At 43.9% G+C, this 26,290-nt stretch overlaps 1 protein-coding gene across 1 annotated transcript in view; it reads left to right on the plus strand.

Moving 5' to 3' along the window:
* Positions 1–747: 747 nt before the first annotated feature.
* LOC126198758 (uncharacterized) overlaps positions 748–26,290 on the plus strand; it is a 146,987-nt gene continuing 121,444 nt past the window's right edge. The window contains exon 1 of the mRNA XM_049935314.1: positions 748–913. The gene's annotated coding sequence lies outside the window, so the exon portion shown is untranslated. The remainder of the gene's footprint in view (positions 914–26,290) is intronic.

Genomic DNA, 26,290 nt, shown 5'->3' on the forward strand with positions numbered 1-26,290 from the left:
GCTTCCTGTATGTTACCCCTGCCACCTTAAGAATTTGAGAGTATTCCAGTCAACATTGTCAAAAGCTTTCTCTAAGTCTACAAATGCTAGAAACCTAGGTTTGCCTTTCCTTAATCTTTCTTCTAAGATAAGTCGTAAGGTCAGTATTGCCTCACGTGTTCCAATATTTACGGAATCCAAACTGATCTTCCCCGAGGTCGGCTTCTACCAGTTTTTTAAAGTTAGTACTACTTAAACCTAACTAACATAAGGACATCAAACTCATCCATGCCCTAGGCGGGATTCGAACCTGCGACCGTAGCAGCGCGGTTCCCGACTGATGCGCCTAGAACCGCTCGGCTTCAGTGTCCAGCTTCCCTTTACTACTTTAAATAAAAACAGTTGCTGGGAACAACTTCTTCCCCCTGGAAACAAATCTGATAATCTTATTAACAGGTCTTAATTTTTCTATCGGCCGCAACGCCAGAACTGTCCCCCTGGTGCCTTTACCATTCCGAAAGCCAAGCAGATCGTCACCTAACAGATCCTCAGTTTCTTTCCCGTTCTATGGCTGTCGTAAAAAGAAGCGTCGTGGGTGAAAAGAGGCGGACGTGCCCTTCACCGGCGCCTGTTCTGCACGTGACGGGCGGGCAGGACGTTTCGTCGCTTCCCCGAACGCGGCCGGTGCGCGCCGCCCGCGGCTGCCGGCGTCTCCGGGTCGTCTCCACGGCAGCGGCAGCGGCAGCGGCATCGCCCCCTCCGCAGCGACCACTTTCTCCTCCCGGCACCGGCTACAAAGCGTTGCGCGCCCGCCTGCTGCCCCTAGTGCAGCCACACACTCGACACTCGACCAGCAGTCGCCGCAGCCGCCGCACGCGCCGTCCACTACACCTCTCTCTGCCCGCAACACTCGCACCGCACCTCACACCTCAAGGTACGTCAAGCCGCGGCTCGCCGCTGTCGCAAATCCGGACTGGTCACGAAGCGCAACTGGTCCGCATTCCTGTAACACATTGTCGATACACCCATCACAGAGCGAAAATGAATTAGTGTTTGACGACACGCGCGTCTACCAGAGAGCTTGTTTTTATACAGGGTGAATCCGGATTCCGCACGTAAAGCTCGTTTTACACGAGCGAGTTTGTGATCAAAGTCGACTACGTGAAGCGCGTGAGTCTTTCGTGTCTGGAGTAAAACAGCAGCCAGCCACCCTGCGTGAGTGAGTTTATGACGTCAATGATGTACAGATTGCGCCGAGTGTGGAGTTCTAAATTTACGACTATACTGCGCACTGAGCATGCGCAGAAACAGGGTACTATGGCGGCGTCAGCTAACAATCGGATGTTAGCGTTTTCCCGCAGAGCTCACACCTATTCGAGGGCCCACAATCCCGTAAGTCTACTGTGATCAGCAGACAAGGTGAAAGCACCTCGGCGGTCATTTTGGTGGTAAACTTACGCGCCTGTGTATATTACACATCTTCCATTGAGCTAAGTCACAAATACGATGTGTCATTTAAGTTTGTAGCTAAAAAAAAGCAATTTAATTTGTGGACAAAAGACAGTCACTGTTTACCGTTTATTTTACGTATTAGAAGAAGGTCCCCATAACTGTTCGTTCATATTTAAATGAAGTTTATTGCAGTGCCACGAGCGCAAACTGTAGCATGTCGTTATTCAGATCAAAATGGCTCTGAGCACTATGGAACTTAACTTCTAGGGTCATCAGTCCTCTAGAACTTAGAACTACTTAACCTAACTAACCTAAGGACATCACACACGTCCATGCCCGAGGCAGGAGTCGAACCTGTAGCGCCAGACTGTAGCGCCGAGAACCGCTCGGCCACTGCGGCCGGCGTCGTTATTTAGTGATCCACATTTCTAAAGAGAAATGTATGTAGCATCGCAGGATTTTTCGCGTATATAGTAAAATACACTATTACTGTTTGGTGCCTTACGCATTATGCACGTGAATACTGATACCTGTTTGTGTGGTGTTCCGCAGCCAAGATCACATAATAAATAATTTGATGGACAGGAACTGCGGTTAGGTGGCGCTCGATGGGAATGTGGATTGGCGCCGCGCGGGATTAGCCGAGCGGTCTGAGGCGCTGCAGTCATGGACTGCGTGGCTGGTCCCGGCGGAGGTTCGAGTCCTCGCTCGGCCATGGGTGTGTGTGTTTCTCCTTAGGATAATTTAGGTTAAGTAGGACTGATGACCTCAGCAGTTAAGTCCCATAACATTTCACACACATGTGGACATTTTTTTGTGGATTGGCCGTGACGTGTGCCGACATAGTCCACGCAGTGGCGATAACGCTGTGGTGCATTGGTTAACGCACCTGCCTTGTAAGTAGGAGATCGCGGGTATGAACCCCGGTCTGGTACGAATTTTCACTCGTCGCCGCTGATTCCGCGTAATGTCCCGCTGCAGCTGATAGCAGTGATCCCTTTTAATTTACATATAATGCTTCACAGCTGCGGATTCTGTGAGGTGTCTGTTCTCTGGGACATTTTTGAAAGAACAGACACCACGCTTTCCTATAAATAGCTATGCTAAGTACTTTCTTACATGCACTTCGTAACAGTTTGCAATGAATCTGGATGCAGAGGCAACAATCCTGTTGTCAACATTAAGTACAGCTGGTGACTGGAACGGGCTTGTTTCCGAACAAAACATACAGCGCATACCACCAACATTTGCACTGTTGAGCAGATATTTTCAGTCAATATTAACCGACCACGATATTATAGCGCTTGGCCGCCAGTGGCAGTTACGGAAACACTCGCGGACGCTTCAGTTCTCGTGACATATTTCAGTTACCCTGTAACGAACCACCCGAGACAATAGCTCCCTTATACAGTACCGCAATACTCGTATACCGATGCCATTGTACCCGAACCGGCCGCTGTGACCGAGAGGTTCTAGGTACTTCAGTCCGGAACCGCGCTGCTGCTACGGTCGCTGGTGCGAATCCTGCCTCGGGCATGGATGTGTGTGGTGTCCTTAGGTTAATTAGGTTTAAGTAGTTCTAAGTCTAGAGGACTGATGACCTCAGATGGTAAGTCCCATAGTGCTTAGAGCCAGCCATTGTACCCGAACCTACCATCTCCGCTGGTGCGAGGGAATAATGTTTGTCGCTTCTCCTCGGTGTTAGCTTTAATTAATGCGATCATTTCACTGTGCTCATTCACTTGTAACTATTTGAATCGCTAAAAGTGCGTGACAGAAGATATTGCTTTATTGTACCATGTATTAAGTTTGGTCCCATTCCGTTCACAGATGGAGCATGGGAGGAATGATTGCTTGTGAGCCTAAGTGCACGATCGTTACCGGACAGACAGTTAGGAGAACTGCAGAATATACACAGTATTTGCCCTGAAAAGCAGTTCTTGAAGTTTACCAAGCAGATACTTTCGAAAACTTTCTGCCAGTGTGCCAGTTGAGAATTCTCAACGTTTCTGTTACACTTTCTCACCAGTCAAACAAGCCTGTACCTATATGCGCAGTTCGTCTTTGTACACGCTTCATGTCCGCCTTCAGTCCGACACGATGTGAGTCCCATACTCTTTAGCATTATTCAGCAACCAGCCTTCAAAATGTTTACCATGCAGTGTTTTTTATAGACAAAATGCAGTTTTCCAGTAAGCTATCAGTGAACAGTAGGAGGATATTTACCTTACCTACAACTGACTCTTCATTGTAGTTCTACCATACATTTCTACACATTATTCCCAAATATTAGTATGACATAATTGACTATAACTGTGATTCATGAAGCCCAAGGACTACACACCTTTATGTTTCGTGAAGTGACCAGCTTTCAATTTCACTAATTTAAGAACTATTTACTGGCATTTAAAACATACTATTATGATGTCGATATCTAAATTAATATTACTGAAATGTTTACAGGCAAGTATTTACTTATAATTTACCTGGCCCACGGGAGGCTTCACACTGCAACGAGTACCATCCGCTAAGTCAATGTATAACATGGACAGAAACAGTTCAGTTACTCTTTCCTGGAACACGCCAAATATTACTTTCCGAATTCTAGGGAATTTTCCATACAGGATAACACGCTGCGCACTGCCAATCAGGGAATTTCGGATCCAGTGGCAAACCACTTTAAATACTCCATACCAGCGTATTCAGTTTTAGATGTCTTACTGAATCAAAAGCTTTTATAAAGTTTTATAAACATTGCATTGACCAACTTCCCTCTAAACCACGGCAACGAAGGTGTGCGAGGTGCGCATGAGGGAAGCAATGGGTTTATTGGCTCAAAATGGTTCAAATGGCTCTGAGCACTATGGGACTTACCTTCTGAGGTCATCAGTCCCCTAGAACTTAGAACTACTCAAACCTAACTAAGGACATCACACACATGCATGCCCGAGGCAGGATTCGAACCTGCGACCGTAGCGATCGCGCGGTTCCAGACTGAAGCGCCTAGAACCGCTCGGCCACTTCGGCTGGCTTTCTTGGCTCGTCTTATAAAGTATGCTTTGCATGTCTCTTCCTAGAAATACAATAAATTATTAATACTTCTTATCGTTACTTAGTGCCTACCCATCGTCCCTGGGGAAAAACGGTGTTCGAATCAAAATGGCTCTGAGCACTATGGGACTTAACTTCTGAGGTGATCAGTCCCCTAGAACTTAGAACTACTTAAACCTAACTAACCTAAGGACATCACACACATCCATGCCCTTGGCAGGATTCGAACCTGCGACCGTAGCGGTCGCGCGGTTCCACACTGTAGTGCCTACAACCGCTCGGCCACCGCGGCCGGCGGTGTTCGAATCACTTGGAGGCACTCTTCAGTGTGTTTCTGTAACCCACCTATGGCAGTTAAGGTGTAACTCGTCAACATTGTCTCTGATTGCAAAGAAGATTTAAAAGGATCAAGGCCACACATGTCTGCGCTCTCAGTAGATCGTACTTACAATTATTTATCAGACACGTAGCGTGCAAAATGCACTGGTAGGGTAATTCTGCAAATTTTTTCCATGAGTAAATAAATGTGTATGATATATCAGTTTCCTTCGCACGGTGGTAATAATCTGGACCTGTATTAAGATACAGTTTCATATATTCCTGAACATTAATGCTTTACCAGAAATGAAGCTTACAACTGATTCACTGGCCATTAGATAACCAAACGTAGGGTACAATTTTTTCCTTACGAAACATTATCAGTTATTCTTAACATAAAATCCAAATACACTTCTTTTTAAACTTATAACACATCAATATCTTCTTATACACAAACATTGAGATTTGGATTTCTCTGTCAAAGTTCTTATTTCACCCTGCACTCTATTTCATAGCATAATTCAAAGAGTGCGCCATCTACTAGAACCACCTCATGGTAGTTAATGCTAACGCCGTTACACATTAAAAGACAAACATACATTCGCACTCATTCCCACTGTGTGGCTTATAAGCTGGGGATGGGAGAACGCGAAGAAAAAAAATCATGTAACATCTATCAATATGACCTACACGTTCTTGAAATATTTAGTGTGTGATATGTGATGTACAATATCTTCAATATAACTTCACGCACAAGAGGCTGTTCATCAATTTTGTGATGATCTTGAACTGATTAAGCAAATAAGTGATAGTCATGTTGCTCACTTTAGAAATGTATTTTCTGTTAATTCAACCCTTATGGTCTTAAACTTAAGAACAATACTCACGATGCGTTTGGATGAGAATTGTGCAAGCGACCTTCAGCTTCACTCTTCCATCTGCCTTCTCGACTTACCATTCTATGTGGACGTCCACTCCTGATGAATAGCGAAAAACACTTGACAGTTGTGACTGATACCAGTTACTCGTAGGTCATGAGGTAATCAAACAATATGGCCTTGTTTTTCTATTACACGTATCACGTTACGTCTAGATTACGACTACTGTCAGTCTTTGTACAAAGTGCTGATCGTTTGCAAATCTTCCTACACCTTCCACAATTTTTCTGTCGCTTAAGCATTCCCCCACAGAAAAACAATTTGATGATTACTCGCATTACATCACCAATTTATGATTTCGAAAGGGCAGATTTCTTTTAAGATTTTTGCTCTCTATGGTCGTGTTTCAATACCATCGAGACATATGTCTACAGATAGGCAGGAAGTCCAGTAGCAATTCCTTCGTCACACGGCTATTACATCACTGATTATTGCCAAGGAGGCACTTCATTATTCATTTCGGTTGCTTTGTTGAAGCATATAACGAGAAAATTGTTCAGGGTGACCAGAGAGCCAGGCAGCAGCAGCCGGCCGAGACACAAGCAGCAACAGGGAATTAACCGATTTTTTTATATTTAACGAGTTCCTGACCAGAAGCGAAATACAGAATTTCATCTGTGTGCTTTGTTAGTTTAGTATCTTGAATTTCTACATGTTAATTTAATATTAAATAGACACAGTTCTATCGCTTACGTTTATGTCGGAAACTAAACCGATTTTTTGAAATATTACAAGTTCCTGATCAGGAGCGAAATATTTAATCCAACCTGAGTGCCTTGGCAATTCAGTTTTTGAACCTCTGCGTGTTAATCTCATTTATTAGACACAGTTATTGCGTTTTCGTCAGTGTCTACAGTAAAGTTCCAGTGTCGATAGTCCTTTGTTTGCCTGTGTAGCGTAGTTTTCCACGGTCTTTAGTGTGGATAGGTACTGTGATTGCTGTTTGCTGATGGAAGCCGAGTTGGTGACTCTTTGCTCTCAGCTCCAGGCTGTGATGGCTTCGGTTACACAGTTTGGGGCTGCAGAGGATGGGTATCACTGTTGTAGGCCAGCCGTGGGGATCCAACGAATATCAAACATGACTCACGGGTCCGTCGATCGGTCCGCACCGCCAAGGGGAGTCCAGATCAGCCTTCCACTGAGGTTGACCCATCACCCGTGGTCGAGGGAGAGGTCGCCTCAGGGCGTGGCAGGGGCCGAACGTAAGGCCTCCCCAGTTATCTGACAAACAGTTTCCAGGTGCTGCCTATGGCTCATACTGTCCCTCAGCCAGATGCAGTCACTTGTCCTGTTTCAGAGGATACCTCTCAGCCTGCAAGATATGGGCAATCACAGAGGGTGGGATTATTGGTAGTTCGAGCTCCAATTTTAGGAGCGTTATGGGCTCTTAGGGATGTGGCTGCCAAGTATAGGAAGAAAGACAATGTGTACTCTGCATACTGGGTGGAGTCATTCCAGACGTGGAACGGGTCCTTCTAGATACCACAAAGAGCACAGGGTGCAGCCAACTGCAGGTGGTGGCTCACGTCGGTACCAGTGATGTGTGTCACTTTGAATCGGAAGAGTTTCTCTCTGTTTTCGAGCGGTTAACAGAAGTGGTAAAGACTGCCAGTCTTGCTTGAGAGATGAAACCTGAGCTCGCTATTTGTAGCATAGGTGACAGGACCGATTGCGGAACCCTGGTACAGAGCAGAGTGAGGGGTCTGAATGACGGGCTCAGACGGTTCTGCGATCGTGTAGGCTGAAAATTCCTCGACCTACACCTTAGGGTGGTGGGGTTACTGGTTCCACTAAATAGATCAGCTACATGGGTAGCAGGGACTGTGTGGCGTGGAGTGGATGATTTTTTTAGGTTAGAGGGTCTTGGGGAAACACAAAAAGGACTTCAGTCTCGAAGCATGCAGGTCTAACACAGGGAGAACGTAAGGCTAGTAACCATCGATATAGTAGTTGTCAATTGTCGTAGCTGTGATGGGAAAGTACGAGACCTTCAAGCGCTAATAGAAAGCGTTGATGCTCAAATCTTGGAGGCAATGAAAGCTGGCTAAAGCCGGAGATAAGTTTAGCCGAAATTTTTGCGAAGGCCCTAACGGTGTTCAGAAAGGATGGGCTAAACACAGTTGATGGTGGCGTGTTTGTTGTTGTTAGGAGTAGTTTATCGAGCAGCGAAATTGAAATAGATAGTTCCCGTGAGTTAGTATGGCAACAGAACATTCTTGGCAACCGGAATAAAATAATGATTGGATCCTTTTACCGACCTCAGAATTCAGATGATACAATTTCTGAAAGTTTCAAAGAGAACTTGATTCCAATTTCAAACACGTACCCACTTCATACAATTATAGTTGCTGGTGACTTCAATTTACCCTCCATATATTGCCGAAAATACATGTTTAATTCCGGAGGTACGCATAAAACATCATTCGAAATTGTGCTAAACACATTCTCTGAAAATTATTTCGAGCAGTTACTTCAGGAGTCCACTCGAAAAATAAACGGTTGTGAAAACACACTTGACCTCTTAGAAACAAATAAGCCTTAGCCAATAAACGAACATCAAAACGGATTCAGGGATTATTGAACACAGGGTTGTCGTAGCGACACTGAATATTGCAACTCCCAAATCCTTCAAAAATAAACGAAAAATATACCTATTCAAAAAAGCAGATAAAAATTCACTTGAGGCCTTCCAAAATAACAATTAAGTGTAGAGCAGATGTGGCTTGAATCCAAAGAAATAGTATCAACAGCAATTCAGAGACTTACAGCAAATAAATTAACAAACTACGGAACTGATCCCCCTTGGTGCACAAAACAGGTCAGAACACTGTTGCAGAAACATCGAAAAAAGCATACCAAATTTAAACGAACGCAGAATCGCCAAGGTTACCGATCTTTTGCAGAGGATCGAAATTTAGCGCTGACTTCAATGCGAGATGCTTATAATAGTTTCCACAAGAAAACTTTGTCTCGATACCTGGCAGAAAATCCAGAGAGATCTGCTCGTATTTAAAGTATGCTAGCGGCAAGACACAATCAATGCCTTCTCTGCGCGATAGCAGTGGAAATACTATCGATGACAGTGCTGGTAAAGCAGAGTTACTAAACACAGCCTTACGAAATTCCTCCATCAAAGCAGATGAGGTAAATATTCCAGAATTCGAATCAAGAATTGCTTATGTGGACATTTATATATCCTCACTCATTTTCTTGACGGTTTACTGCTTCCAGTTTGTAGGCGAGTCTAGTAAGGCACTAATCGCATTTGTGAACAAAGCTGTCGAATTGAGGTAACGCCTGATTGGTATGCACCACATCTAATGAACTAATAATGCGGTTATGATCTCAACTGACAAAGGATACTAGGAAACCTACTGTAGTCTACATTTATTTATGATAGTCTACAGTAGTCTACGGTAGTGTTCAAACTCTTATCCTCCGTTACAGAGATCTGAAAGGATTTATTATTCGTGGCACAAAAATGATACATTTGCCAAACAGAAATTGCCTGAAGTGATCACCTCCCGCTTCAATGCACACCTTGAGCCTGTGTTTCATACTTTAGTGTATGTTGTGGAAAACTCCTGGTATGTTCCGTATTTGGTGAAGTCCGTTTGGGATACGTTCCTTCAGAACATCGACAATGGCTACGGGAGTTGAGTACACCGAGGACTAAAAAAGAAATGAATTGGATTCGAATGTGACGTTTGGACCGACCGTGCAATGGATGCCCCTCGACCAACCTACCTCTTCGGAAGCTGATTATCGAGATACTGTGAACCATCTATGTAAGTGCCATAGTGCATAGACGACAATTGTTGGATCACTCTAGAGGTACGTCATCAGGTACATGAAGCAAATTATGTCTGAGAAACTGCAAAAAAATGGTTCAAATGGCTCTGAGTACTATGGGACTCAACTGCTGAGGTCATTAGTCCCCTAGAACTTAGAACTAGTTAAACCTAACTAACCTAAGGACATCACACACATCCATGCCCGAGGCAGGATTCGAACCTGCGACCGTAGCGGTCTCGCGGTTCCAGACTGCAGCGCCAGAACCGCGCGGCCACTTCGGCCGGCGAGAAACTGCAGATACATTTTTCCAGTAAGACGCCCGCGGAAAGACGTAGCTACCAGTGAGATGATCTTGAATGATTTCATTCAACACTTTGAGGCTGAAGCTCTGTTGATATCTGTCTTGTCGCATTTCATGTGAGTTTTCATAATAACAGACGTGATTGTTATGATAACTGAAGACCCGACAGCTGAAACGCCAGCCACTTCAGCGAGTAACATATATGCTAAGAAATGCAGAAACATAACAGACGACACTAGCATGCTTTGGCAGAAAGTTATTCTTGGCTAAAAGTCTGCCTCGTTTAATTCTTGTACCCGTTGAATGTGATACAGGTGCAAAACATTTTGATGTAGAATGTTGCAGATCACCGCTTTTCGCAGGTTTTTCTTGTACTAGTCGATGGGGTATCATCCACAGTACTAAGTAACCGTCCTTCAAGCTCAGGCGCTCTTACATCGCGTGGTCTCCCACCATCCTTTCAGAAGCGCCTGTCTCTCGCAAACGTTGGTGGAGTCGCACGAACGTTCTCGCACAAGGTAACTGCTTCCCAGGTTGAGGTTCAGCATGAAGTTTACGTGCTGCGACAGCTTTCCTATCTGCTAGGCCGTACATATTGTGCTTATCCATTACTGAATACATCAATGTGATGCGTTGTGGTGGAAGTTACTCAAAAACACAAGAAACGAACCTCCGACAAAACAAAACAAACGCCGTTACCACCTGTAGACAAGAAAGTGAGCCAAAATGCACGTTTTAAGCAACTTACACAACCAGGAGTCACTACAGGGACTTCCTTTCATGCCTCCTGAATGAATAAGTACCATAGTTTGGCCTCTTCAAAAGTAGACGACGGTAAATCTCTGTTTAATGAACCGTTAGATAACATTCATATTCTGGCGATGGTTCTTTATGTTCATTATGAGAGTTTTTGTGTTGTTTGGTGACTATTATTTGAAATTTCATTTATCTTTTGTCATATTTTGTAAGTCAGTTTCTTTCAATTTTGTGTTACTTATGAAAATGGTAGTTATCCGATGAAACTAGATTCATTTCTTTTGTCAGTAACTGGCAGTTATATATAATTGCTTTTTCTTTATAAAATACTTTTGTGCTCTGTTTATTACTTTCAATATACATGTTAACTCGGACTTGCTATAATGTTACCTCTCAAACTCTTTGCACCGACGAGGTGAACTATCTTTGTTGCTATAGTACAACTATGTCTCCGTGAAGTGATCGATGGAAATCGGTCGTAGGTAGACAAGTCAGCAATTTACCTCCATGTTAGAAGATGTGAAACTTCTCTTGTGAGCTGACAAACGTCAAAGACCTCTTTCTCAAAAATGATAGCATTTGTAATGCATCAGTATGAGAAGAAATATAAAACCAATCGATGTTAAAAACAATATTTACTTTGAAAGCGATCATTTTTAACATTGATGAAAAAGGAGTCGCAACACCAAAAAATAATTAATGTAGAATAATGAAATTTTGAGTATACATTTGCCGAGGTAACGTATGTAAGAAATCAACATTGCGAGGTCATAGGTTAATGTAAGCGTGGGATAAGCCATCGCAAATGTGAAATGCTGATATATTAACAAGCGACCTAAACGGCAGAATGCTGAATGCGAGCATGCATTGTGTTGCACAGGTGCCGGATGTAAGTTTGTGAAGTTGGGCTCAAGCAGCGGTGTGTGGGCGAGCGTTATACTGATGGAAAACACTCCCTGGTTCAAATGGTTCAAATGGCTCTAAGCACTATGGGACTTAACATCTGAGGTCATCAGTTCCATAGACATAGAACTACTTAAACCTAACTAACCTCAGGACATCACACACATCCATGTCCGAGCCAGGATTCGAATCTGCGACCGTAGCAGCAGCGCAGTTCCGGACTGAAGCGCCTAGAACCGCTCGGCGACAGCGGCCGGCTACACTCCCTGGAACGCTGTTCTTGAATGGCGGCACAACAGGCCAGACTGACGTACAGATTTGCAGCCAGGGTGAATGGGATGACCGCGAGAGTGCTCCTGCTGTCATAGGAATAGCATCCTAAACCATAGCTCCAGATGTATGTCCAGTGTGTTAAGCCGGCCTCTTTCTAACCAACACACGACCGTCACTAGCACCGAAGTGGAACCAGCTTTCATTATAAAACACAATAGACCTCCACCCTGTCGTCCAATGAACTCTTGCTTGACACCGAGCTAAGTCGTAAATGGCCGCGTTTTGGGGTTAGTGGAATGTACGCTACAGGGCATCTGGCTCGATGCTGTCCTTCAATTAACAGTTTTATAACAGTTCGTCGTGCCATTGTGGTGCCAACTGCTGCTTGCTGCTGCAGATGCAGTACGATGTGCCACAGCCATATGCCGATTATCGTGGTCTTCCCTCTCAGTATTAGCCGGCCGGAGTGGCCGAGCGGTTCTAGGCGCTACAGTCTGGAACCGCGCGACCGCTACGGTCGCGGGTTCGAATCCTGCCTCGGGCATGGATGTGTGTGTTGTCCTTAGGTTAGTTAGGTTTAAGTAGTTCTAAGTTCTAGGGGACTGATGACGTCAGAAGTTACCCCATAGTGCTCAGAGCCATTTAAACTCTCAGTAGCGCCATGTGGCCGTCTGGACCCCGGTCTGCTTGCAACCGTACATTCTCGGGTCAAGCGGTGCCAGCATTTATATACATTGGCTGTATTCCTACCAAGTATTTCTGCAGTGTCGCGGAAGGAACATTCAGCTTGTCACACACCTATTAAACGACTTCTTCAAAACTCAATGTGGTGTTGCTAATGGTGTCTTTGTCGGCTTAAAGGTCTTCCTGACTCACCACGTCCAATCTAAAAGGTAACTAACATTAACGCCCATTACGGTGTGTTTTTAAGCAAACCTGGTTTGCTTCCCCATAGTGGCACTACAAGCCCCACTCTTATGCAGCTGGTGCGAAACTGGAGTAAACGTCATCTTTCATATGCAGAAACACGGCTACCAACTTAAAAAAAAAATGGTTGAAATGGCTCTGAGCACTATGGGACTTAACTTCTGAGGTCATCAGTCCCCTAGAACTTAGAACTACTTAAACCTAACCAAGGACATCACACACATCCATACCCGAGGCAGGATTCGAACCTGTCACCGTAGCGGTCGCGCGGCTCCAGACTGTTGCGCCTACAGCCGCTCCGAACAACTTTCTTTTACGTCGTACAACTCCTTCTTCGTGCTGCAATTTTTCTTTCCGTTAGTGTATTACGGAGATGAAGGGAACCATATTATTGAGAGAGTTAAGTTCAAGAATATACCAAGACAACCAATCGCTAACAGGATAACGTATTCTCGTAAACTTGATGAGACCGCTGCCTCTGGAGGAGTCATACTCCGAATTTTGTCAAACAGTGCGCGAGCCGGCAACATCTACGAAAAATGGAGATGTTTATAATTGCTGTCCGCTAATCTCTGCCACGGTAAACTTAGATACATCGTCCTTAAGACATTATAGTCAGTAGATGGTGACAGATATGTCAAAAAAGTTCAGTTATCTATATCTTGTTATCTTCGTGATTACTAAACTGAAGAAACGGGGTTATTAGACTCCCTAATGAAGGATTTTCGAGCCTATGTTTACATGAAGTTTTTGTAATGTTTTGATCTCAAGAATAAATCACTAAGGTTTATGACATTTTTTTATGAGTCGTCAGTCTTCTGTATCGTTTGATGCAGCTCGTCATGAATTTTACACATCGTTTATTGTAAAATGAAAACATTCACGGCTAGAAATGTCACAGTTAATAAAATAATAAGGGCTGCTAAGCCTTTGTCGAATGGATTTCACCTTAAAACCCAACATTTCGTCCCCATCTGCGGAGGAAATTTTCAAGGGGGATGGTAACTTTTTTGGATGTCCTATTGACACCCTAGCTCGCTACTGAGTACATTGCTATTCCAACTTTTTCCATCACGGTAATCTATACACCCACACGGATGATAAAAGATCACCAAAAGTCGCCAGCCGCTGAAAAACTGGAATTATAGGATTTTGTGTAGTTGTGCGGTGGTGTACGTGAGTACTGCAATAAGAACTATCAAAAAACGACTAGAAGAGCGCAAGGAGAAGAGGAGAGACTGACAGATGAGGTGTTACGGAACATGCTTTGTTGCCAGGAGACCACCACATTCATTTTGATAGGACTCAAATACTGGCAGCCTCAAGCGGATATCATGAAAGACTATACAGGGAGGTCAAAGAGATTGTAAAACATCCCAGGAATTTCAGTAGGAAGGAGGATGGCGTGAAATTGAAAAAACATTCGGATTCTGGTGCTGAAGAAAGATGTCTACCAATCTTCCGCCACGGGATGACAGCAACAGCGGACGACGGCAGTCCACATTAGCCGAATGCGCTCTCGTATTCAAAACATGTGACGTCACGCCAGAATTTTGCTGTAGTCAGTAGCGAGCCAGAGTGTGAGTCGGACAGTCAGAAAAGCTACGATCACCCTTGAAAATGTTCCCCACAGATGGGGACGAAACGTCGGTGGGATCCATTCGACCGCGGCATAATAGCCCAGAACATTTGGTTAACTGTGAGATCGTTTATTGTCAAAAAAGGTCTGCTGCACTGTGGCAGAAACCATGGAAATGACTCTGCCCCACACGAAGGAAAGAAATTTTATATTGAGAATGGCGAAGGACAGTCAGGACGAGTGTAATTTAGTGAAACGATGGAGGCGTCTCTGGCTAATTAAGACAGTCTGCAGGCGGAGGCGTGCGAGCACGTGGCGCCGAGTTTTTGGCCGGCGCCCTGCGAGCTGCAGGCACGAATGGGTTGTGTGTTGCGGCCCGGCGCGGCCCGGCTCGGCTCGGCCCCACCCCAGCGCCGAGGTGACTGCGTGCGGCGAGCCGGCCGCAAACTTCTCCGTTAATGGCGTCGCGTTCCTGGACGGGATGGCGGGCTTCATTAAAAGCGTTTGAAAGTTGCCCGCGTCCGCCGCTAGTTCGCAAAAGAAGGGCTAATGTTCTTAGGCCAACAACAACAACAACAACAGTGGCTACGGCTAAGACACGGAAAGGGCAGGGGGGGAATACCGACGGCAGTGCAGCCAACTTCCTCTGCGCTCGCCTTCAGGTCCACCTTTTTCCTTTCTCTTTTTGCTGTTTGCCTCGCTCTGCAGTACCAAAAGAGCGAACAAAATACCGCGGAGCCAGTGCCATTTTTCACACCGGGGACTGTACTTCGCGCTGTGGCAATTGAAGGCGGAGTTATGTTTTATAGCGTTTTTGCAAATGACACATCGTTCTGTCTACTGTCTCGATTATCTGAGTGAGATTTCTAACTAGGACAGATTGGGCGAACTGCCCAAGAGCAACACAGTGACCGTTTAACAACGAAATTTTTTACTGTATTTCTCAACTTAGGGTGGCACAATAGCATAATATGTTTCGACTTCTTAATGAGTTATCATCACATGATTCGAACCCCTTGCATAGCGACATTGAGAGGCGGCATGAGCCCCCTCTCATATTTCTATCTTACTTTGAGTAATTCGATCTTCCTTTCTAATTGCATGCGGTGAAAAGTTGCTATTCCTCCACACGCGGACTTCCCACGCAGCGTCTCTGGTCACCCGAGTGGTCCGGTGACAGGCGGGTTCTTCTGATCTTGGAAGGGTTAAGCCGACGGATGTGAGGGAGTCGAGTGGATGCTTTCCAGACGCCGACATTGTCATAAGAGCGGCGGCGACACGCCCACAGGGGCCTGATGGAGCGGCTGGGCTAGAGGTTCCGTTACTTCGCAGAAACTTAGTGAAAAAACTTTCTGGCGGGCTACCAGCGAGGCGTGCGAATGACTTCCCAGGCAGTCTTGGCGGGCAAATTCCCGCGTTTTCTGCAAAATCATAACTGTGATTGGCTTGCTCAGGGCATAGCTCCGTGACGTAGCAAAATCGGCGCAGAAATTGGCACCAAGTATCTCCATTGGTGGAATGGTAGTGCTTTGGCAATAAAGTGGAACTTTCCGCCGGTTTTCGAGTTGCTGATTGGCATGTTTAACCACGGCCACTGTGGTGGGGACGGTAATGTTCTGTGTTCGGCTTGTACTGGTGCTCTTGGTAGAGTCGGCAGTCGCCTTTCAGTCAGAGTAGGTTACAAGACAGAGCTCTCGCTGCTCTGGACAGCCTGCCTTCCGTTGGCTGTCTAATATATTTTCATTTAATTGTAACTGTTTGACGAAGTTGCGGAAGTTTCGACTTCAACATAACTTTCCGAGTACAGTTGTCAATTGAGCGTTCTGCGTACAAGCGGCCTGTGTTGTCCGTCTTGAGCAGTTTTAGCTAAAGTTGATTGCATTGGAGTTACTGTGTGACTTCACTTGTTAAAATCACTCACTGTACCGTCAGTGATTGTGTAGCGAGCCTTCTTCATCTCCCTCAGAGGCGTATTTATCTTGCTAGGAAGTCTTTAGTCTGGAACAACCAGACCGGGAGAATTTGTTTGGGGCTATACTCGTGACATTATCATCACCACGACGGGACGTCGAAGCAACCAGCCATAGCCTCCGGTATGCCAGATCGTGTCCTTGCAGTTAAGAAAACAGCTTGGTAATGTACTTCCGCAGCACTGGCAAATCAGGGAATTTTGCTATGTAACAATCAGAGCTCAGGAGAGCGCGCCTGTTCCCATCTTTTATAACGTGGTTCTGTCTTGGGTGTTCATTGTCTGAGTTCTCACTACTGTAGCAGCAATTAATGTTGGGTTGGCTGGGTGTTTCTCTTAAGATGTGAGTTGCAAGGAATTGGTTCCACATACCACTTTGTCATAAATGTCACAATCTAATTTATGGACAACTTCAGCTTCACAGCATTTATTTGAGTATCCAATTTGACGTGTTGTAAATGTTTCATGTGTTTTGTTTATTATTTTGAGTTTAGTCATAATAAATCAAATTGTTATTTTGGTCAGAACTTTCATTCTGTGGATCGGTAAAGCAACCCTTTCATTTGTCACTACGTTAATGAAACTTTCCTTTGTCAAATTAATTTCTATCAAATTAGATTATTGCAGGTGCCAAACTCTTCTACTCCACTTGCAGGGTCGATTACAGTCAGTTCGTGTTTCTTCTTAATCCATGTACAACAGCAAAAGTCAGAGTTAGAAAAGGGGGGGCTTAGAGCATCATTTCCATGTGAAGATTCTAGAAGAATTTAGTGTTAAATACACTGCTAGCCCTGGCACCTCGCAACATAATAACTGTTTCGTTGACATAGTATGACGACCGATTTCGACTTCATAGCTAACTCACATTCAAATGTTCTGAATCTGTTACAAAGTAACTCGCCAACTGCTCAGGTGGCAAGTTACTATGTAAAGGATTCGAAACATATGACGATAAGGTACTGAAAGTCGAAACACGTTATGGCACTATTTGTCTGACTTTAGGCCTAAGAAATACAGTAAAAGAATTCAGAGATCTCCAGCTCAGGAAAAGTTATCAAACTTCGTTGTTTACAACACTTTCGGCTATTGTAAAATCAAGTTCATATTGTTTTCACTTTTCATTTCTGAATTGGTTCAAATAGTTCTCAGCACTATGGAACTTAACATCTGAGGCCATCAGTCCCCTAGACTTAGAACTACTTAAACCTGTCTAACCTAAGGACATAGAACTACTTAAACCTATCTAACCTAAGGACATCACACACATCCATGCGCGAGGCAGGATTCGAACCTGCGACCGCAGCGGTCGCGCGGTTCCAGACTGAAAAGCCTAGAACCACTCGGCCACACCGGCCGGCCATTTCTGAATTGTTCTAGCATTGAATACAGGTCTGAAACGCATTTACAACCGTGTGACGCCAGTTGTGACGATCAGCCGGAAAACATCATCCCTTATTCCCATGACTACAGTCGAGACGGCTTAAGAACTCCCTGACAGCTCGCAGCGCTGTTGCCAGCTTCCAAAGACTGCAGGCGAAAACAGCAGCCGTCTACAGAGGCGTAACAACACAAATGTTGCCAAAGAGACGTTTACAAAATCGCGGTATGTTATTGGTTGAGGTATGACCGCCAAGCTACCACGCTCAGCCCCCTGCAACTTTCAGGGATGAACTTACACAGACTCAGTTATAGTGTCTGACTGCGAATAAGCCGTTACCAGTCAGCAGCTTGTGCCATTTAATTCGAATAGAATTCAGTTGTAACTCTATTCTGGAGGTGGAACACATACATACAATTACAAACCACCAACGAACTCGTGTTTTTGACGGGGACAACTCCCATCAACCAAGGGTATTTTGGATGGAAGGTTAATGAAAAAGAGGTAATCTCGGAGAGGGGAAACATGAGAGGGGAATTGACCATATTCTTTCTGAAGGATCCATCTCTCCATTTGTCGTCGTTACGACTTTGTGTGCAACGTCTTGCTACCACGCCACCTCTGTCAGCGGTACAAACCCGACAGATCCTCATAGCACAGTTTGTCTAAGACACTGTTCGTTGATGGCTTAACTGGCAAACTTTTGATCAGAACTACAGGCATTCGATCACCAGCTTATCAGCTTACCCAGTAAACCAAAAAATTAAAAAGAAAAATATACAATTTCAAGTATCAGCAACCCACAGAAATACTTTCCATTATTTAGGTAGAAAACATTAAACGATAAATAAATCCTGGGCAAGGAATTCACCTGTCTGATGTACAGATCAAAGAAATTGAAAAGAGATGGAACTATAAATATTTAATACTAGGAACGGTACAAAAGCGAAAAACATGTGGATCGCACCTCTCATTGTCGAACATACAACATATAAGTTGCCTAGACTTAAATGCTACCAACGTCAGGAGAATGAATATTCGGCGTTGTACACAAATACAGAATAAAAGTAAACATCTCTTACCTAATAGGCCTTAGTACTGTTCCGACTGGCCAACAGCTGCCTGCAACGCAGTAGCAGCAGTGATCTGTGATCGTGTTCCTGCCGGTGTGGCCGGCGGTTCTAGGCGCTTCAGTCTGGCACCGCGTAACCGCTACGGTCGCAGGTTCGGATCCTGCCTCGGGCATGGATGTGTGTGATGTCCTTAGGTTAGTTAGGTTTAAGTAGTTCTAAGTTCTAGGGGACTGATGACCACATATGTTAAGTCCCATAGTGCTCAGAGCCATTTGAACCATTTTTTGGTGATCGTGTGAAATGCGATCAGCATGTCGCCAATGCTTCCAGCCGTTATTCCCAGTTTAGCTGAATGTTGATGAGACAGCTGCTTTTCTGTTCAAGCAGCTCCTCATTTAGCCTCACGAGGCTGAGTGCACTCCGTTCCGGATACCCCTGCCCCAGAAGGTCGAGGTGGTAAAGAGAATCGATCACGAGTCCTTCCACATCGAAGGCAGCATCGCTAAACAATCGCTCACGGAGGCGGTCTAAATACAGCATAAATATTCAAGAAAATATCAAACTGCCGTCGTCCCGAGATTGCTTTGAAGACCAAGGTGATTTACTACGACAGCTCCTATAGTCCTTCCTCCGACGTTAGAACTGACTTACCCAAGTAGTTACAGGTGGAATTAACGTTTAGCATGGACTCCGAAGACTGTGAAAACCGGCTTCTTTAACATTACTGTTGAAAAGTGACAACTTTCCTAGGACTGATCCAGAATATAACTCCAGAACTTGGGATCCACAGTCTCGCACTTTACCATCGAGCCATTACATAGACTGTTTCAAAATTAAACCGACAAACTTCGAGGCTGTGTGAAAGTGCGTTGAGCAACAAGATGAGGATAGGAACCCGTGTCCGGAAACTTCATCCAACGACGGTACAGAATGTCGAAGTTATAGGCACCTGCGTCTATGTATGTGTGTATACACAGGATGATTCCGTGTTGATGTTAAAAACTTTAAGGATTCGTGGATAATGATAAGTGTATCACTTCGAGGAAAGGGACTTTGGTTCGAAAACGAACGAGTCGAAAGTTAGCAGTGAAAACCGTTCTTATACCTGTGACACCGGTACCGTTTTTCCTAAGATTTTAGGGTATGCAACTTTCAGAGGTAGTCGTGTGGACCAAAACAACAAAAAAATCTCCGTTATGCGTGGTCTCTAAAATGCATACTTCAAGAGTTTTGGGCCCTTGTTCATCTTCGCTACTGTGAAATACATCAGCGAAGACGAACAAGGCTCATAGCACCTAAGACGAGCATTTTACAGTCCATGCATAATTGACATTTTTTTCTTGGCTTTGTCCATACAACCACCTCTGATGGTTGCCTAATCTAAAATATTAGGAAAAACAGTACCAGGTATAAGAACGATTTTCGTTTATATCTTTCGCCTTGTTCGTTTTTGGACCAGGGTCCCTTACCTCAAAGTAAGACATTTATCCTTTTCCATCGTCCCGGCGTGCGGTTCTGGCGCTGCAGTCCGGAACCGCGGGGCTGCTACGGTCGCAGGTTCGAATCCTGCCTCGGGCATGGGTGTGTGTGATGTCCTTAGATTAGTTAGGTTTAAGTAGTTCTAAGTTCTAGGGGACTTGTGACCTGGGATGTTGAGTCCCATAGTGCTCAGAGCCATTTGAGCCCATCGTCCCGGAAAGTTTGTAACATAATCACGGAATCACTCTGCTTATACATGCATATACAGGCGCTGGCGCCTGTAACGTCGACTCTCTGTACCGTCGTGGGATGACTTTTCCGGACACTGATTCCTATCCTTATATTGTTACTCAAGACACTTTTTCATCGCCGCGAAGTTTGTCGGTATAATTTTGAAATACCCTATATATGTATTCAAACAGTTTATTTTCGAAACATAAACATACTGGTGACCGTTGGTTTTAGCTCTTAATGAAGGAGAGGAAACCATAAACAGTTGTTGACTACTGTCTCCAAAATATGTTGTGTCAGTTTGTAGTACTTTGGAGCCAGAAACATCAATGAGAAAATATACAAACTACGCGGTGAAAGCTGCTGCAGAAGAATACATAAGTTGTACATAGCCTGTGAATGGTGCATACGCTCTGAAACGCGTTTTAGTAAATGAAGAAAGCGAAAACTATTGACTAATTGTAGGTCTCTGCCTCCTTTCGCTATCAGTTACATTAGCGTCACCTTCGTTCACTGTCTGCTCTGTGCAACCGAAAGACTTTTACCGGGAAGAGAAACGACTGCACACGCTCCGTGTGTGAAACTGACTCCGCGCGCGCGCATACAATCACGACGCACAATTGGCGGTCTACAAGGCTGACGTAGCGGTGCGCCGGCCTATGCGCGGCTGATGCGCGCTGCCTGAGTAATGGCCGGGAACAAAGCGGCGCAGCTTTTCTTGTTTGAACGCGTTCCACCGGCAAAAGCGCGCTGTGAATACCGGAGCGCGGCGCTCGAAAGAGCCCGCCAGCTCTCGCAGCTCTCCACCGTGTTAATTTAATGTGCAGCTGCGTGTTTCTGTTATTTCATCTGGCATCAATGCCGAGGAAACTTTCTCCGCTACCTTTAAAAGAGCCAAACGTATGTGAATAAGTCAGGGAAGTTAAGACATTTTACGTAAGAAGATTTTTTCAGCAAATTTGCTGTGTGTAAAATTACTTGCCACGGCAGTTTTAGTAAATTCGATTATCTTCTCCGTCGTTTTCGTCAGAAACCGTATTCGCACCTTGGCCTCCGTCTACAATCCCCCCCACACACACACTTCCCACTATTACCAAGTCATTGATGATTCACTTTAATTTCATCCATCTGAGGCATGATGTAACATTTGTGTATTGTGTTTTCACGTTCATCTTCATCTACAGCTTCATGATTATTCTATATTTACATTTACATGATTACTCTAAATTCACCGAACCACTTTCAAGTTATTTCTCTACAATTCCACACTCGAACTCCACGTGGGAAAAACGAACGTTTAAATCTGTCTGTTCAAAAATATTGTTCAAATGGCTCTGAGCACTCTGGGACTTAACTTCTGAGGTCATCAGTCCCCTAGACTTAGAACGACTTAAACCTAAATAACCTAAGGACATCACACACATGCATGCTTGAGGCAGGATTGGAACATGCGACCGTAGCGGTCGCGCGGTTCCAGACTGTAGCGCCTAGAACCGCTCGGCCACTCCGGAAGGCCAAATCTGTCTGTACTAGCTCTCACTTCTCTTATTTTATTATTATGACGATCATTTCTCCCTATGTAGGTTGGCTGAGGAGAAAGGTAGTGATTAAAATTTCACGAGAAGATCCTACCACAACGAAAAATGATTGCTACCCCAATTCACGTATCTCATCCATGGCGCTCTGTCCCCTATTTCACGATAGTTGTAAAGTCCTCCGCTGATTCTATCTGATGTGGATTCCACACCACACACAGCAGTGCTCCAGAAGACGAAGTACAAGCACAGTGTAGGCAGTGTCTTTAGTATCCTGTTGCATGTTCTCAGTGTTCTGCCAATAATTCGTAGTCTTTGGTTTGCTTTACCCACAACGTTATCTATGTGATCGTTCCAACTCAAGTGTTCCTCGTGTTGTTTTTTAAAACTGTGATTCTTCTTGTGACAAACTATTACTAGTGTTTCTTTTTACTAGTGTTTCTTTAGACGTATATTTATTTGTTAGTATCTTTTACAACAGATTTGGGGTCTTTTAGCTGTAGACCTACCTACTACTGACGGCAAAATCGGATGGGGTAGGCTGAGAAAAGAAACACTAATTAGTATTTTCTGGAAAGGGATTCAAATCCCCAATCGGTAACCTGTTATTTACGTGAATCGCTCAAGTTATTTATAGGTCATTTTTTAGCAACATCACAGTTCAGTTCCCCATACTTACACACTACGAATTTGTACTCCATCTAATAACCTACCGGTAATCCGTCTTATAGTTCATGATTGTAGTTAGCATTGTTACTACATTTCTTTAGGTTCCAGACTATAATTCTTTTTGTTCAAGACCTCTCTTTCAGTTTAATGAAGAGTGATAGTTCTTGGCTCGTTAAAAAAAAATGTTGCTGGACCAGGACTAGAAATGTTATTGTGGAACTGATAGTTCCTCTGCCTTATGATGTTCTTATGACAACAGGTAATTGTGTTACCAGTCAAAACGAGAACATAGATTTAATCTGTGAGGTTATGTTTCAGTACAGCATTAAGTGGAATCTACTCGTTGTCTGTTGTATACATGCCCTGTTGTAAATAGCATACAGTGTCATCTAATCCGTGGTAAAGATACTGTCAATTTAATTATTGTTTTTAAAGAATGAGTTTTTCGTTGTGTTAAGTCTCAGTTTTTCATCGTCTCTTTTCTGACGTGAGTTCAATCTCAAAAACAGCTGCAAGCAAAAAATAGTTGATATACGGTTTTCTTGTCGTTCGTATTTGAATACTAAGGTGTACTAGTGGAAAACAGTGTGTCGTGTATTCCTTCTGAGCAAGCGTGGTAGTTCGGCATCCAGTTTATATTGAGTGCAGGCTGGAATCATCTCAAGTAGCACTTCTATCTTATCATAAAAGGGTTGTACTTCTCTTCTGGGGAGTGGAGTGTTCGATGCACATGCTCCTGTCAATTTCACCACTTATCTCGTGTTGAGGTTGTCTTTGTATTGCGTTATCTACGGAAAGTCAACAATGTCTGAATAAACACCACACCAAAGACAGAATACGTCTCCGGGCAAAGGAGACATCCACGCACTTCGCGGAATTCGAGTCCGTTCACCGAACTGAAAGGAACAGCGGACTCCATAGTTTGTCATCTACCAAACGCATAAAATGCACATCTACTCTCTCTCTCTATCTATCTATCTATCTATCTATCTATCTCTATCTCTCTAACACACATACACACATGCACACACACACACAAACAAACGATTTCGAACAAACGAAATTTCTTAGAAGGAAATAAAATGAAATAAGCCCCCGTGAAAATTTGTGACATCTCACGAAGAGCCGATATATGAAACTATCTGACGATTATAAGTTCGAATCTGCATTCAGCGGAAAAGCCTAGTTTTAGATAAAAGTCCCTGAAATGAAAATATCAAAAGCTCGATGAAGGATCACAAAAAGGTGGTTTTAACAACAATTTAAAAGAATGAAGTAAGAATGAGGTTAGAAGTTCAGAAATAATTGCCAAGTGCACAAGAGCTTCGGAAATGTTATTGACATCCTCAGGAGAAAGGGACAGGTTTTATTCACCCACATTTTCTGGACGAACGACAGCATACTGCCAAAAACGAACCTGATACACAAGTTTGGAAACTGAAAAATAGATCCTAGATGAAGTGACAGAACTAGCTGAGCTGCGCAGAAACGTCTCTAAACTGTCCCTTATGAGGGACAAGGAGACTGACGGGAAAAGGTAAGTAGACTGTTTATTATTTCGAAAGTAAGCGTCATAACTGTTAATATTTGTACATTTACCGACGTGCGAGGCAAGACGGTCAATTCATTCATGGAAAAATGTTTGCGGTTGCCTAAAGAATCATGAATGTATCCAGGAAGGAACCTCTTCGGCCGCGCGGGGTGGCCGTGCGGTCTAGGGCGCCTTGTCACGGCCCGCGCGATTCCCCCTGTCGGAGGTTCGAGTCCTCCCTCGCGCATGGGTGTGTGTGTGTTGTCCTTAGCGTAAGTAAGTTTAAGTTAGGTTAAGTAGTGCGTAAGTTTAGGGACTGATGACCTCCGCAGTTTGGTCCCATAAGACCTTATCACAAATTTCCAGAACCTCTTCGTCCTAAGCAATACGACGGCCACAAATGTATTTCGTCGACTTCCAAAACTATGGAAATCGCATGACGAGATGTTGTTGTATAGAGGATGTGTAAGGGCTACCAGCTAAACCTTGTGCACTGTAGTCGTCCTCCCTGATGTTGCCATGTTGGTTTCGAGCCCATTGCAGAAGTTTCTCTGGGAAGCCTTTCCACATCCCACATAAGAGTCCCGATGAGGTTTTCATGTTTTTGGAGCTTGCTTTAAGCGGAGAGCTGCACTCCAGGATTCAATCATGGTTCCGTGGTATAATGGTCGCCTAGTCGTAGATATTGCTATAATCGCACTACTTCACTCCCATTTACGGAGCTTGTTGGCACTTGATGTTAGGTTGGCGCCATTAAAATGCATTGTGGTAATCGCTGCTGCTTGCTGGATCGCTGCTGTGTCTCGATGCTAATGGTGGCTCTAAATCTGGTTGTCTATGGGTAACAAGATGGGGTCCCGTGCTTCTGATGTGCTTTTGATGATAAATAATGAGCGAAACTAACAAATATTTAAACTTCAAATATTTATTACTCTCGTGGCCATCTTAATTCCAATGTCCACCAAAGACAATGACACAACACAAAGTAGCACTTCTTTTACATCTTCTTTGCAATGTTTATGTACCTCGAACAATAACACACATACACTTTACCAAAGTGACATTCAGACTCCGCTCCCGACCCTTCTTGCTGCTTGTATTTATAACCTTGTCAAAGAACTACTAAAAAGAGATATAGGTTATAAGTCACATGTACATCTGTTATCGTAATTTGTGCAGAAAAGTTGTTAATTTATATCGAGTGACATAATTTAACAGGTTATTAAAATGACAAACAGATTTGTTGACTTGACAGAATAATTGTTTGTTACAATAAGGCCGTTATTTAGAAGTTTGTCAATTGACTTCTCTAATTTGGATAAATAAGTAAATAACATGAATTATTAAGAATTACATTGGTTTTCGTCTAAAATAGGAGTGTTTACGTGAATAGTGAGTGAAAAAGGTCCTAGTGAACAAATAGGTTTCACTGGGTGATTTTTATTTAAGGAGATCTAAAATACGTAAGTTGGCCACTATTTTTCGTACTTCATATTAATTATTTAAGATGAACTTAGTGTTTTTACCTGATGACATTTGCTGTATCAGTGATCAAGTGATATTAACTTTTGTGTGGGTCAGTTATTCAGTATAATCTAATGGGTTGACTGTTTATGGAGACATGTTATGCAATCATTGTTAACATACACAATACCTTTTCTATAATCATAAATACTCGTTAAACAGGTTGAATTTGGAGGGTATCGCATACTTCGGTAAAGTAAAGCCTTTAATAGGTTCCGTTATAGTGGACAACCGCAAACATTTTTCCGTGATGGAACTGCCCGTTGTGTCCCACAGTGGAATAAATGTGTTAACGATTATGGCGATTACTTTTGAAATAATAAACGGTTTACTTATTTTTTCCCATCTGCCTCGTTCTCATTTGACTGCCTCTTACAGTATTGACGGTATCAGAATAAAACTAGCCCACCAGCCGGCGAATTATGGACAGTAGAAAGATGAAATACATATTAAGGTTGGGTTGTTTGGGGGAGGAGACTAGACAGCGAGGTCATCGGTCTCATCGGATTAGGGAAGAACAGCGAAGGAAGTCGGCCGTGCCCTTTTCAAATGAACCATCCCGGCATTTATCTGGAGCGATTTAGGGAAATCACGGAAAACCTAAATCACGATGGCTGGATGCCGGATTG

The sequence above is a fragment of the Schistocerca nitens genome, chromosome 8 (assembly GCF_023898315.1).
Source record: "Schistocerca nitens isolate TAMUIC-IGC-003100 chromosome 8, iqSchNite1.1, whole genome shotgun sequence".
NCBI classification, from domain to species: domain Eukaryota; kingdom Metazoa; phylum Arthropoda; class Insecta; order Orthoptera; family Acrididae; genus Schistocerca; species Schistocerca nitens.